The 14,771-nt window shown below is 38.0% G+C and overlaps 1 protein-coding gene across 1 annotated transcript in view; it reads right to left on the bottom strand.

Annotated features, from left to right (window-relative positions):
* The window catches only part of Ipk1 (Inositol phosphate kinase 1), a 376,999-nt gene that overhangs the window by 284,613 nt on the left and 77,615 nt on the right, over positions 1-14,771 (bottom strand). The gene's annotated exons all lie outside the window — the stretch shown is intronic.

Genomic DNA, 14,771 nt, shown 5'->3' with positions numbered 1-14,771 from the left:
TTCCCCCCCAAAACGTTTAACGTTCATTGAAGTGAAGGAGCTTTAGTGTTGCGTTTTGCTGCACATTCGGCTGCTGCGGCTTAAACAAAAGACGTCTATTGTTTAGCACAAACAGCATGCATACACATCCACGCCGAATGAACCCGAATGATGTCTAGTTGATTCACACTCAAATATTCCCCTGCTGTTCATTTTTCCCGTTTTGTGGAATTATGAGAGTTCTGTACCACCCGCTCACCATCAAAAAAAAAACTTCACATACGCGAATCGTCGTCGTTTAGTTAAGTCACTCAGGCAACCCGCCTGCCGCCAAGCAGCATTCATTCGGTCCAGGATATAAATGTTGCAGTGGCATTACTTGAGTCGGTGTTTTTGTTAAACTTTTACAACTTTTCGGGATTTATTCGAGCACCCAAAAGTATGCCACGAGTTATGTACCAGAAACACTTTGCAAACTCTTATGTCTGTGAGCTATTTTTTGTGTGTTTTGTTCTTTTGCGGTTATAGCATTTTGTTAATATGCATTGTTTTTAAAATTTGTAATGGGGTTTCCACATGTATGGTGAACTGGGGGATAGTGTAACTTGTCCATAGTTGTATGAGAATAGGATCCCTTCTTGTTCTACATGTTCATTGTTAAGACAATTACACAGATTACACTTCGTTTCCCTACTTGAGTGCGGGATATTATATATTTAATTATTATTACGATTTAATTACTTTTTACGGTTTTGAAATGCAACATTTTTAATATTTGATGATTAGGTTTGGTCAGCATTTACAGAGTGTCGCTTGCTTCGCCAAATGGTAATTGACACGTAGAAAACGAGGTTGCCAACATCAACATTACGAAATAGTCCTGCTGAAATTAAATAATGGATCAGACAATTTGGTGTCGATTTAGCCCTGTTTGTCTGTATGGTTGGCAAGTACGCAAGACACCTCTCGAACCAATAAACCGATTTGATCCAAAATTTGCAAAAATATTTTTGCCCAAACATAGACTAAGTTCTATGATGGGCCATATCGGCCAACTTCTTCGGGTACCTCTCCCAAAAGAGTCTAAAATTTTTCGTCAAAATAGTGCGCCCAAGATCAATATGAATATGCTCGGTTTTCAAATCCGCAGCCACCACACTCAAACTTTGGTGAGATGCAATACATGTAGGGAGTGTGTGCATCTCTAGATTGCTCTCGACTCGTCCATGTGTGTAACTATGACAGGGACTATGCTGCTGCATCCTGCGAGAGCACATACCACAGTAAGGCATCGTCATCATCAGAATACGAGACTCTGCCGCAGTACCTCCAGCATGCACACAGCATTTAACACTGATCGTTGCTGTTCCAATTCCTGGATACACATCATTTTAGAAATTTAATTGCAATGGACTTCGAGGTAAGATGCAGGAAATAGTAGGTTTTTTGAGTCGTAGGATATATTATGGTCGCGGCGGTGCTGGAAACAAAATTCAACAACAACTGCAGCTTCCAGCAAAAATTTGGATCCGGTAGTCATTACGTAACCCTTTACAAAGTAATGTAAACAAGCTTCTTTTCGCATTACAAGTAAACTGAAAAGTAATGGGTTACTTCTTAAAAAATTTACAAGGTAAACCTACTTACTTTACTCCTCACTAAGTAATGACGACGGTGGCACAGTGAGTGTGTGTCAGACTATAAATCCTACGGATGTGCGTTCAACGCTCACCGTCGGCACGCGAGTTTTTTTAATTAAAAAATAACAGTTCGTATTGCACATGTGTACTGCACTGCCAAAAATCCCTTACGAAACCCATGATTTTGGGAGGGCTTTTTTTGCTTGGTTACAGCATTGTGATGGTTACTGAGGAACGATCGCACCAGTAGTAGATTTCCTGTTGTACCAGCCTGTTCAATACAGACCTATATGGTTTGAGCCTGGCTCTAACTGCCGAACTTGAGTTGCTTAACGTATACATCTCGCCCGATTAATAGATGTGCTCCAGATTATAGACCAAAGGTCTTAGGGTTTAAATGCTAATCATTCAGATATTAACCACAGGGGTATAGCTCTGGCTGAGTAGATTCATAACACTTCCTTGTACACGATCAACGAGGACGCCCCTAACAGAATTAGTGGAAATTGCCATAGTTCTCTGTCCAACTTAGATCTCTTCTTGCCGAGGATAAACCACCAAAGTTTAGAATTGATGATGTTGCAGATGCTATACAAACCGTTGGGCCCTAATGAGATCGCCATGGTAATGCTGAAACAGCCCGAAGTCTGGAAAATAGGCAGGGTGGTGCAGCTACTGAAACCATGTGAGGATACAAGCTAAGGTGAAGCGTACGTGCCGATTTCGCTTTTGTCGCCCGCAGCAAAGACCCTTGAAGCCAGTCCTCCCCAGTGTCAGAAATAGCTATCCAGTCACCGATCACCAGCATAGATTCCGTATACAACACAGCTCGACAACAACGCTGCACGCCATCTGCACACATATTTGTCAAGGACTCAACCAGAGACCGCCGTGTGATAGAGAAGTGATGTTGGTGCTTGACTTGTCAAAAGCCTTTGATACTGTCAAACACTCCACGCTGTTTGAGGACATCAAGCAGACAACCCTCCGGCCAAGTTTGAATCATTGGATAATCAGTTCTATGCGCCAATCGTACATGAAGTCCAAGCCCCGTAGAGTAAAACAGGGAGTTCCCCAAGGTGGGGTGATATGTCCGGAACTGTTTAACCTCTTCTGCATTCCAACCCTTCCCTACGGCACTGAGATCGTAACGTATGCGAAAGATTGTATTGTAAAGACTGATCTTGGCGTCAGGTACCTTCCCTGATGTTATTTGGGAAAGGGTGGCAGATCTTACCACCTTTTTCACGCTAGGAATATGCAAATATACGCCACTAAGTCTACGACCACTCTGTTCACCACATAGACGGCAGAGGTGAGAATAGAGTTGAATCTCATGGTCGATGGTAGCAGAATTCTGACCACAAACGTCGTCCGCACATGCCACAGCTATCTGCGACAAGCTGATATGTAGGAACAAGGTCCTCAAGTCCCTAGCCGAAAGCATTTGGGGTCCAGTTAAAGAAACCTTGTTGACCACATATAACGCAATAGGTCGGTCTGTGGTAAGCTATTCGATGCCAGTTTGTTCGCGATGGATAAATATTCAAACTTGTCAGAATGCCGCCATGAGAACTGCAACAGACCAATTATATGAGGAGGCAAAGATTCTTCCAGTGGAGCAACACAATGGCATGCTTTTGTTGCAGTACTTGCTCGGGTGTTACAGTGAGAGCCATCCATGAGAGACATGGTAATCACTATATGATGGATAAGACCACTCCATTCACCCAGGCATGTCAGGGGGTATCTTCACGATCTACAAAAGAGAAGTCCAGCGTTACAAGAGAGAACCCCTAGATTAACAAGCATATCAAGCAGGTTTGAATAGCATACACACGGATGCAGTCTCAGATGCCATAAACAACTATCATGTGAATGCGGTCCTTGGAGAACATTACCCATCTATCGCAGCTGAGGAGCGTCAGCTGCCGCGACAACCCAAAATAGTTTTAGCTTGAGAAGGCAGGATGATTCTTCATAACATAGAAAGAGAGGTTCACCGTTACAAGAAGAAACCCTAGATCAACAAGCATATAAATCGGGTTGGAATAGCATTCATACGGATGCGGTCCTCGGTGAGCATCCTCTATCTATCACGGAGTACCAGAGTAGATTTGACTCAACAACGGATGGTGCAGCCGTCAATATTCCTATAGGGCAAGGATCGATGATACCGTGCAAAACATCTGGCCAGCATGTTGCACTGCAACATGTTGCAGTGTTGCACAGGCCCGCTCGACGCACTGCATCTTTTCAACTGTCCTGCCAAACCTACTCAACTGACTCCAGTAGATCTGTGGTTACATCCCATCGAGGCAGCCATATTCCTAGAAATGAAGGCAGACCCAAAGCCAGATTTAGCAGAAGAATAAACTACGGTGCGCCTGAACAACTTTTAAATGAAAGGTGCTTACAACTGAGAAGTTTTTGCGGATTCTGAAACTACAATGTTCATAGATGAGAAAATCGCCGTCAAAGTTCACATTTTTAGGTTTCCAGGAGTTTGCTTGGAAACGGCAAGTCCAGACTTGCCTAGGACTAGTCCTATCGAAATGGGACTAAAGAATATGTTGTAAAGAATTTTCACTGCCCTTCGGAGATTTTTCTTTTTGATTTTTGATTTTCCTCATCTATGGTTATTGTAGTTTCATCATCCGCAAAAACTTCCCAGGTGTAAGCACCATTCATTTAAGGGGTTATGGCCAGTACAGTTAGAACAGAATACATTGCAAAAATTTCGAGTCGATCTGACAAAAAATAGCTGAGATATGAGCGTTAGAAAGAGAAAACTTATTGCGATTTGTATGTAATATCGAAGTTTGAAACGCGGTTTTCTCAAAATGGTATTTTGGAATGCGATGCCCACTGTAGCTTTAAAACGAATGATTCGATCTTTATATGTTTTTGTGGGATTATTATACATATAAAAAGCTTGTATATAACCGAGAGACTTTAAAAAAAACTTGACCGATTTATGGAGAAAAAAACTATCAATTTGTTAGTTAAAATCGAAATTTTGACTTTTACAGTTCACATTTTGTTTAATTGGTGACGTAGGGGAAGAATGATACCAAGCAACGGTCTTGACCGGCTTTAACATGGCAAAGCCCAGGATTTATCTTGGTCCCTCTTTCATCTCAAGTGGACACTGACCTCCCCGTGGTTAACATCCGTCAAAGGTAGTGAGCTAACATGTGCCGCGCTTTCACCCGTAAGAACGTTAAAAACTTGGGTTGGGCTTTGGGCTAGTAACTCACCCCGTCAAAACACCGCCTACTATGAAAAAAACAAAGAAAAAGAAGAAAAACAAACCCCTATAAAGTTGACGAACCCCGCAAACGTTTTAAGGACCATAATCTGCGAAACTTGGGTGCCACCGTGGTGCAATGGTATGCACACCCGTCGTGGGTTCGATTCCTCGGCCAGGCAACATCAAAACACTTTTCAACGGTGGCAAAACACCCCTCAGTAATGTTGGCGACATTTCCTGAGTATTTCAGCCATGTAAAAACTTCTCTACAAAAGTGGTGTCTTAGGCACGCCGTTCGGTCTCGGCGATAAACTGTAGGTCCCATATCATTGAGCTAATATGAATCGGGGTGCACTCATTGATTTGAGAGAAGTCTCCCTTGTCCCTTATGGGATGTTTGTGGAACAATTATAATTATTATATCTGCGAAACTGCACATGCAATGTCAGGACTCTCTAAAGAGCAGGTGCAGTTTGCGCACTGGCGGATGTACTTGGCAAATACAAAGCTGTTATTATCGCCTTACAGGAAGTGCAATGGAACTGGGCCGACGTACAAATAACAGACGATTACGCACTCTATTAAAGCTGCCATGAAACGAAACATGAGCTAGGTGTTGGATTTATGGTAAATAGGAGGCTTAAAAATCTCGTCTCCAGCTTCACTCCGGTTGATGAGAGAATTGTCACCATCCATATAAAAGCAAAGTTTTTTAACACCAGTCACATCTGCTCCCATGCCCCGACCGAAGAGAAAGATGAACAGACCAAGGATATGTTCTACGAGCTCCTAGAGAGAGCATATGACCGCTGCCCTGGCCATGACATTAAGATTGTTTTAGGAGATTTTAAATTGGGAGAAAAATATCTTTGGTCCCACGATCGGAAAGTTCAGCCTTCATGAGGTAACATCCGACAACTGAATGAGGCGATTTTGCAGCGGCAAAAAACATGGTAGTGAGCAGTACCGGATTCCAACACCTCGACATACACAAGGCCACGTAGATATCCCCAGATGGGAAAAAAAGAAACCAGATTGATCATGTTGTGATAGACGGAAGACATCGATTCGGGCCATTTCCTTGTAGCAGCAAAGGTACGAACTCGTCTTAATGTTGCGGCAAAAGTGCGATCTAACACAGGACGGAAGCTGGATGTCGAGAAGCTGCAAACACAACAGATAGCACAAGCCTATTCCGCTCAACTGACTCACATGCTGGAAGACGGCACTGCTTGTCCTGATAATGTGGAAGCGCAGTGGCAAAGAATAGCACACTCACTTCAAACTGCCGCAAAATCTGTGCTTGGGTACCAAAAACCACCACCTAAAAATCTATGGTACGATCAGGATTGCCGTAAGGCTACTGAAGAAAAGAACGCGGCATACAGAGCAACCAAGGATATATTCTACGAGCGCCTAGAGAGAGCATATGACCGCAGCCCTGGCCATGGCATTAACATTGTTCTAGGAAATTTTAATGCTAAAATTGGGAGAGAAAATATCTTTGGTCCCACGATCGGAAAGTTCAGCCTTCATGAGGTAACATCCGACAACGGAATGAGGCTGATCGATTTTGCAGCGGCAAAAAACACGGTAGTGAGCAGTACCAGATTCCAACACCTCGACATATACAAGGCCACGTGGATATCCCCAGATGGAAACCAGATTGATCATGTTGTGATAGACGGAAGACACTCGTCCAGTGTGTAACATGTCCGATCGATTCGAGGAACGAACATCGATTCGGACCATTTCCTTGTAGCAGCAAAGGTACGCACTCGCCTTAATGTTGCGGCAAAAGTGCGATCTAACACAGGACGGAAGCTGAATGTCGAGAAGCTACAAACACAACAGATAGCACAAGCCTATTCCGCTCAACTGACTCACATGCTGGAAGACGGCACTGCTCGTCCCGATAATGTGGAAGCGCAGTGGCAAAGAATAGCCCACTCACTTCAAACTACCGCAAAAATTGTGCTTGGGTACCAAAAACCAACACCTAAAAATACAATCAGGATTTCCGTAAGGCTATTGAAGAAAAGAACGCGGCATACAGAGCAACCCTGCGTTCAGTAGCAACACGAAGCGCGAAAGAAAAATATCGGGAGAAGAGGAGAGAGGAGAAGCGTATTTCCAGAAGAAAAAAGAAAGAGCAAGAAAAACGTGAGCGTGAGAAACTCGCGATGTTCAGGAGTCAGAATGAAGTCCGCAAATTTTACCAGAGTGTAAAACACCAGACTGAAGGGTATGATGCAGGCACATTCTCCTGCAAAGATCATGAAGGGAATCTGGTAACTGATACAGATAGCGCACTGAAGATCTGGAAGGAGCATTTCATGAAGCTCTTAGTATCGAATATGGGCGGCGATGAAGATACACCAGAACCAATCGCAAACGATGACGTTGAATGTCTTCCATCTAGCCAAAGCGAGGTCATGACAGCAATTAATCGGTTGAAAAACAATAAAGCAGCAGGAGGTGATGGGCTGCCCGCCGAACTTTTCAAGACCGGTGGCGAAATGCTGATAAGAAGTATGCATCAGTTAATTACCGAAATTTGGCAGGAAGAGAGCATACCCAACGATTGGAACCTCAGCCTCCTATATCCCGTACACAAGAAAGGAGACAAGACGGTGTGTACAAACTACAGAGGCATAAGTCTGCTCCCAATCGAATACAAAGTGCTGTCGAGTGTGCTGTGTGAACGTTTAAAACCTATGGTCAATAACATAATCGGGTCATACCAATGCGGCTTTAGACCTGGTAAATCGACAATTGACCAAATCTTCACACTGCGCCAAATACTGGAGAAGACCCACGAAAGGCAGATCGACACTTACCACCTGTTCGTCGACTATAAGGCCGCCTTCGACAGCCCAATTCGATCAAAGGTGTTTCAAGTCATGTCTGAGTTTGGTATCCCTGCAAAACTTATACGATTGTGCAGGATGACATTGGCTAATACAAGATCAGCTGTTAATGTAAGAACCTCTCGGAACCTTTTGAAACAAAACGAGGTTTCAGGCAAGGTGACAGCCTATCGTGTGACCTATTTAACATTCTACACGGTGTGCCTTAACCAAATTTAAATGGAAGGTGCTTACACCTGGGAAGTTTATGTAGATTCTGAAACTACAATGCTCGAAGATGAGATTTTCAAATAAATCGCGATTTATGTTCACACTTTTAGGGGTTCTTAAAGTTTTCACGATTTTGCTAGAAAACCGCGGATCCTATGCAAATAGACATAAACAAAATGTTGTAGCTGTGAAAATTCTCCACAAGATTGACCTTTATGATAGTTTTGCTGGTTTTACCGTTTTTGAGATATAGAAGTTCAAATTGAGACAATGCACTGACTGTATCGCCTCCTTATAAAACAATATCATGCTCAGTGCGGCTTAACTAACTTTTGATGAAAACAGCTTACACATGGGAAGATTTCGCGGATTCTGAAACAGCAATTTTAATAGATAAGAAAAATTAAAAAATCAGAAAAAATAGCCGGAGGGATTTTTAAATAAATCGCGATCAAAATTCACAATTTTAGGGTTTTTTGAGGTTTTCACGATTTTGCTTGGAAACCGCATACAGTCCGTGCATTGTCTCAATTTGAACTTCTATATCTCAAAAACGGTAAAACCTACGAAAGTATCATAAAGGTCAATCTTGTGGAGAATTTTTACAGCTACAATATTTTGTTTAGGCCCATTTACATAGGACACCCGGTTTCCAAGCAAAATCGTGAAAACCTAAAGAACCCCTAAAAATGTGAACTTAAATCGCGATTTATTTGAAAATCCTTCCAACGATTTTTTTGGTTTCTTGATATTTCTCATCTATGAGCATTGTGGTTTCACAATCTGCAAAAACTTCTCAGGTGTAAGCACCTTCCATTTAAAATTAGTTAAGGCGCACCGTGTCTATTGGAAAATGTCATACGAGAAGCCAATGTATATACCGATAGAGATAAAAATAGCACTATATACAATAAGGATATATTGTTACTGGCCTACGCAGATGATATTGATGTAATATGTCGATCAACTCGATCCGTAACAGCCACCTTTGCGAAAATTGAAAAAGAATCTGCTAAAGTGGGTCTGGCAGTCAACTTACAAGCATATAATAAACACTGTTCCAACAACAAAAACCTGTCGGCAAAGCTGACTGATGCTTTTTTTACCTACTTTTTCGACAATATATGGAATCCTAAAATTTTTAGTCTTTTATCTTAAATTCTACATGTCCTTACCCTGCTACACCATCATCCTTAAAGATCAACCTTTTAGAAAGAAAAAAGAAAAACCTCTGTAACCTGCACTTCTTTCTACTTGAAATTCCCCAAACAATAACATCTAAATTACATTTCACATGCGTATGGAGATTTCTTTAGGTTTCTTTTGTCTAGAAGTAAAATAAAAAAAAAATATTGTTTGACATTTCTTGTCAAGGCTTAGTTGCGAATGCTGGTGCTCTAGGTCGTGTGGCCTGTGTTGACTTAATTTTGTTGTTTTTTAATGTCCGCCTTTTGAACTCTTTATATTTCTTCATATTACAGCTTAGGTGGCATTACAAAGCTTCTTTATTCTGTAATGAGCTTAAGTACAAAAGATAACAGCCATGGTTGTGGGAATTGGTAAAGGTAAAATTCTAGTTGAAAACGTTTGGTCATAATATATTTATTTAATAATTTACATGGTTGAAATTTACAATGGAATGGTTCTTATAGGCCTTAACATTTTGAAGTCTAGGATATGCTTTAGAGTTGCCTTTTGATCATATGTTCTAGATTATCTAATTTATAGTTGTATCGACTGAAGTATACCCTGAACGAGTACTACGCGTCCGGGCTTTTGATTTCGACTCACTGACCGCAATCTGTCAACAACACATACACTCCAAAACACACATTATTTATACATACATACATATGTATAATTTACAGTCATATTCACCTTTAAATCTTCAACACTTTTAATGCTAATGACTTATTTTTTCTGCTTTGTTGAATCTTGTCTTTACTTTTTGCCGTATGTTTGTGTGTATGTATCTTTATGGCAAAGTTCAAGGTTTACGTTTGCTTTCAACGCACATTGAGCATGAATGCGCTATTGTTGCTGAAAGAGATTGTTTTTACTTCTAGTTGACATTCAAATAACAAAACGAAAAATTGAATAAATAATTGCATTACATTGATGTGGAAAAGCATATGGAAATTACAAAATAACCTTTGTTTCAGCGGGAAATGTCAACGATTTCATTGTAATGAATGTTCTACTCTTAAAATATTATGTGCTTATGTTTATGATAAGCTTATGTTCTTGATAATGGGCTTTGGTTTTGTTTCACGCAAAAAGTGCGAATCTACTTTTCAACTAAAAATCTAAGCTATGACCTCTGTCTGGTAGATACACCACAAACTCAATTCCAAGGTAATACAATTCCAAGGTTATAAAGGAATCTATTTAGAACACAATCTACCGTCACTTCGCATAAACTATTGAGTTTACTTGATATACTCAAATTGAAAAGCTATTTACGTATTATTGTATGAGAAACTATTTGTATATTAATATTTCCTTGAAACATGTTTGCTTATATGCTTTATATGCAGTTCTGAATTTTATGCGACACCTTTCTCTTGTTTGTTTGCTGAAGTGACTAATAGCGGATTCTTTTATCTTTCCTTTACTATATTTTTTCTCAAGAGATTAAACTTTAGCTTTAAACATATTGCTGTGAGTCAGAATTAGTCACATTAGAACAAATATGTTTATATGATTGTTGAATCATTTTACTTAACTACACAATAGGGGGTAAATGCGAGCATAAACTATTTGAGATAAGAGTCAAGCTGATAAAATCGTGCTTAAAAAACAACAGTAAATTGCTAGAAAATATGACTGTGGTTAAAAACAACAAATTATTTCCAAGATTTCCAGAAACCAAAAACAATTTCCCTTTAAGCGTTGCTTACTTTAAAATTATAAAATTTAAAAAATTATTTAGTAAATGAGTTAAAAACCTATAAAACACACTTCCGCTCATTTGAATAAGATGCCATTTTCTATTTTTTTCTTTTTTATATTTTATTTTCTATATTTTATATTTTACCCGGCGCGTTTCGCTACCCGGAATAAGTTAAAAAATATTTTCTTACATTTATGTGTAGGCCAATTTTCGTCACACATTCCAATTTTCGTCAACATTAAAATTGGGTAGGGTAAGTGCACCTAATGTCGGCATGTACCAGTAGTCGGCACCTTTTGAATTTGAACTCAAATAACTAAAAATTAAGAAAACAAAATAGGAAAATAATCTTAAAAATTCTTCAACAATATTGTCAGCTAACTTTATATAAAATTTCATTGAGCTAGGACCAATTATTATATCGAAATTTAAGTTTTTGTCAGTGAGTGTTTTTCACCACAACCGAAAATGCATGTTTCTTAAGAAAAAAATTGTGGAGATGTTAACTTTATAAGCTCTGTAATTATTTTAAAATGAAGAAATTTTCCACAACATTTTTGTTATATAGGTAGAGAACAGTTAAAAGAACACTTTAGGAAAAGAAATTTTTAAAAAATATTTATAATTGTGCAATTTTTGCTGATGCCGACTTTAGGGACAAAAAAATATAAAATTTGCCTGAAGTCGGCATGGGGTTATAAACATTGATTTTTATCGATTACTTTTAGCTAAAAATTATAAAAAATACTAAAGAAATACTTTAAAGGCTAATTAATAAAAAAATAGTTTCAATTTGAAAGGAACTTTAGCGATTTTAAGCAATATTAGCCATGATTTGAAGTACGTACGTTGTGGGGTGCCGACAACTGGGTAATAGATGCCGACTACTGGTACGAACTAATTTATTTAAACAATATGTTTAAATTCCCTTATTTTTTGAAGTAAAATCAATAGAAATGTATACAAATAAACTAGAAATGTATAAATAACTAATGCTTAAGCTATAGTTCTTTCAAATATTTAAGAAAAAATGTAAAGTATGCATTTTTTCTTTATTTAAATATAACATGCCGACTACTGGATCATATCATGCCGACTATTGGGGAATGGTGCCGACTACTGGTGAAAAAGCAGTATTTCACTAAAATTGTAATTTTTGCATGTTGAACAGAAATAATCAAAAAAATTGTTTATACAGTAGAACTTCGATAATTCGTAATTCAAGGGACCAGCCAATTTTTACGAATTATCGAGGATTACGATTTATCGAGATTACGAATTAACGAGGTTAAAATAAAAAAATACGAATTATCGAGGTTCTCTCATTTATTGAAAAACGTATATAAAAATTCAGAAAAAAAAACAAAAACTGTTATTCATATAGCTTAAATAAGTCCGCTTGATTTAAAAACTAAAATAAATTAAATTAACATAAAAAAATCTGTGATATGAGGTTGTTTAAGTCTATTTTCTCGTATTTTATGTACTGAGTTTTCTATATGTACTAAATAGTTAAATAATGATTCGTTTTTGAATTGATGATTTTGCATCTTTATGTGTCACAACTTCTTCGTGATTGTCACCATCAACGTCATCACTTTCTTCATTTTCCCCTGAAACTTGCTCCAAAATATCGTCATCTCCCAGATTTCCAGTAATACCAACGCCCTTATTATTATTGTCCTTATTATTATGAGTTAGCGAACAAACTGACAATGAAAACACACATCATCAAAAAAAAAAAAAAAAAACTAACGGTAAAAGCCGTTGACGCGCTTAGTGATTGTGAAATTTCGCAAGAATTATTGATGCTATCCATTTGGTGCGTAAACATTTGTAATAAAGATGTTAACGACAAAATTATAACATTTTTATGAAATTAGAAAATGTTTTGAGATGAAAAAATTACGAATTATCGAGGGGACCAAAATGCGTGTAATTTTTACGAAATATCGCGATTTTTTCAAGGGACCGGCAGTTTGTTACGAATTATCGAAGATTACGAATTATCGAGGTACGAATTATCGAAGTTCTACTGTATAATCTAAAACTACACAAAATAACGAATCATAACAACTTAAATTTAATTTGATTGGATATTTAGACTCGGAATGACATACGGCAGAAGATACGAGAATCCTTAAAGTGCCGACTACTGGTGCACTTACCCTATATATAGCGGGTTTGGTACATCAAATACATGAATTCGGCCGAAAATATATATGGGAGCTTTATGCAACTCTGAATCGATTTCAATATAATTTGGCAAATTTATTTCTAGGCCCAATTCCGTCACACTTTCCAAATTTCATTGAAATTGGACATACATAATGTGTTTAACGCATATAATACATGAAATCGGCCAAAAATATATATGGGAGCAATATCCAAATCTGAACCGATTTCAATATAATTTGGCAAATTTATTTCTAGACCAAATTCCTTCACACATCCAAAATTTGGAGACATTATCTGTTACCATCCCATAGATATTTGCATAAACAATCTAATTTTTTGGAGGTACCTCCGATTCTGATGCTATATCTCCGGATCTACGCGGAATTTCAAAAATTTTTATAGCATACTAGCTGGCCCGGTTCGCGTTGCTGGTCCTTTTTTGGGTGTTCTGTGTAAACTTTAATAATGTATCATCATATTTATCGATCTACACCTTTTTCAGATGTAATTCAAGTCGTTTTAGTTGTAATTCGAGAATTTCTTTTGTAAATCGTAACATTTTATTTGTAATTCGAGTATACAATTTGTAAATCGAAATATTTCAATTGTAATTCGAATTATTCCATTTGGAATTCGAATTATTTTAATTAAAATTCGGATTATTTTATTTGTAATTCAAATCATTCCATTTGTAATCCGAATTACTCCATTTTTAATTCAAAACATTTCATTTGTAATTCGAAAAATTTACACAACTCTCATGTAATGGTATCTCCAGATTTAAAGGAGAAAATTTCATAAGACTTTTGATTCTGTTTATAACACTGTGAAATATTCTTGATCAGCATAAAAATAAGTCAACATACTGATGTTCTTCAGCTGACATCAAGATACAGCTCGCAAAATTTAACATAGAGGTTTGTAATTTTGTACAAAACTCGATTTTCAGTATTATTACGGTTTTAGCCGCATTATCCTACCGAAGTTGCTTAAATTTGGTGTTTAGTGTTCATTGGGCACATGTTCACATAGAATCGTCGGCACAGATCCAGGGTACTTCCCGGTTTTCGGCAGAACCGTACCTCCCGGTAGCCAAAGGTGTATCTCACGGTTTTCGGCAATTTCAAGGGTTTTATCTAAATTAATCAACCGAAATGGCTATAATATTATTAAGTCTCCCTTGGAGGCATAAAATATTTTTTCACACAGAATCATTGCTTTAGTTCCACGTTCTGATATAGCTACCGTATAACAGTACCTTCCGATTATATATATTTTGGAGGTTTTAGTTTCATTATCCTACCGAAATGGATACATTTTGGTATTTAGTTTTCTTTGTGCGTACAAAACCTTCCCGCAAGGAATATTTCGTACAGATCCAGGTATTATATATAGCTTCCAATGAACGGTACTTCCCGATTTTCGGTATTTTCAAGGTTATATCCACAGTATTCAACCGAAATGACTATATTTGGTATTTAATCCCCCTTCGAGGTGTAACATATTTTGACAGAGAATTGTCGGTATAAGCGAGATAGCCCTCATAGAACTACACATCTCGATTTTAGCAACACTATATAACACTATGACTAAAGTTCGACCGACCAGGTGACCTTAGCGCAGTTTTTACATGTTGTTAACAAAATGCTGTTTCAATGAACACGTTTTTATTTTATTCTCCTAAACATAAAACCTTCAGTAATTCATAAAAATGACCTTTAAATGCAAGTGTGAATTATTTAGACTTT

The sequence above is a fragment of the Musca autumnalis genome, unplaced genomic scaffold (genome assembly GCF_047663935.1).
Source record: "Musca autumnalis isolate F117 unplaced genomic scaffold, ASM4766393v1 scaffold_5, whole genome shotgun sequence".
Lineage (NCBI taxonomy): Eukaryota > Metazoa > Arthropoda > Insecta > Diptera > Muscidae > Musca > Musca autumnalis.
The sequence above is the reverse complement of the archived record's forward strand: the minus strand, read 5'-3'. Positions and strand labels throughout refer to the sequence as shown.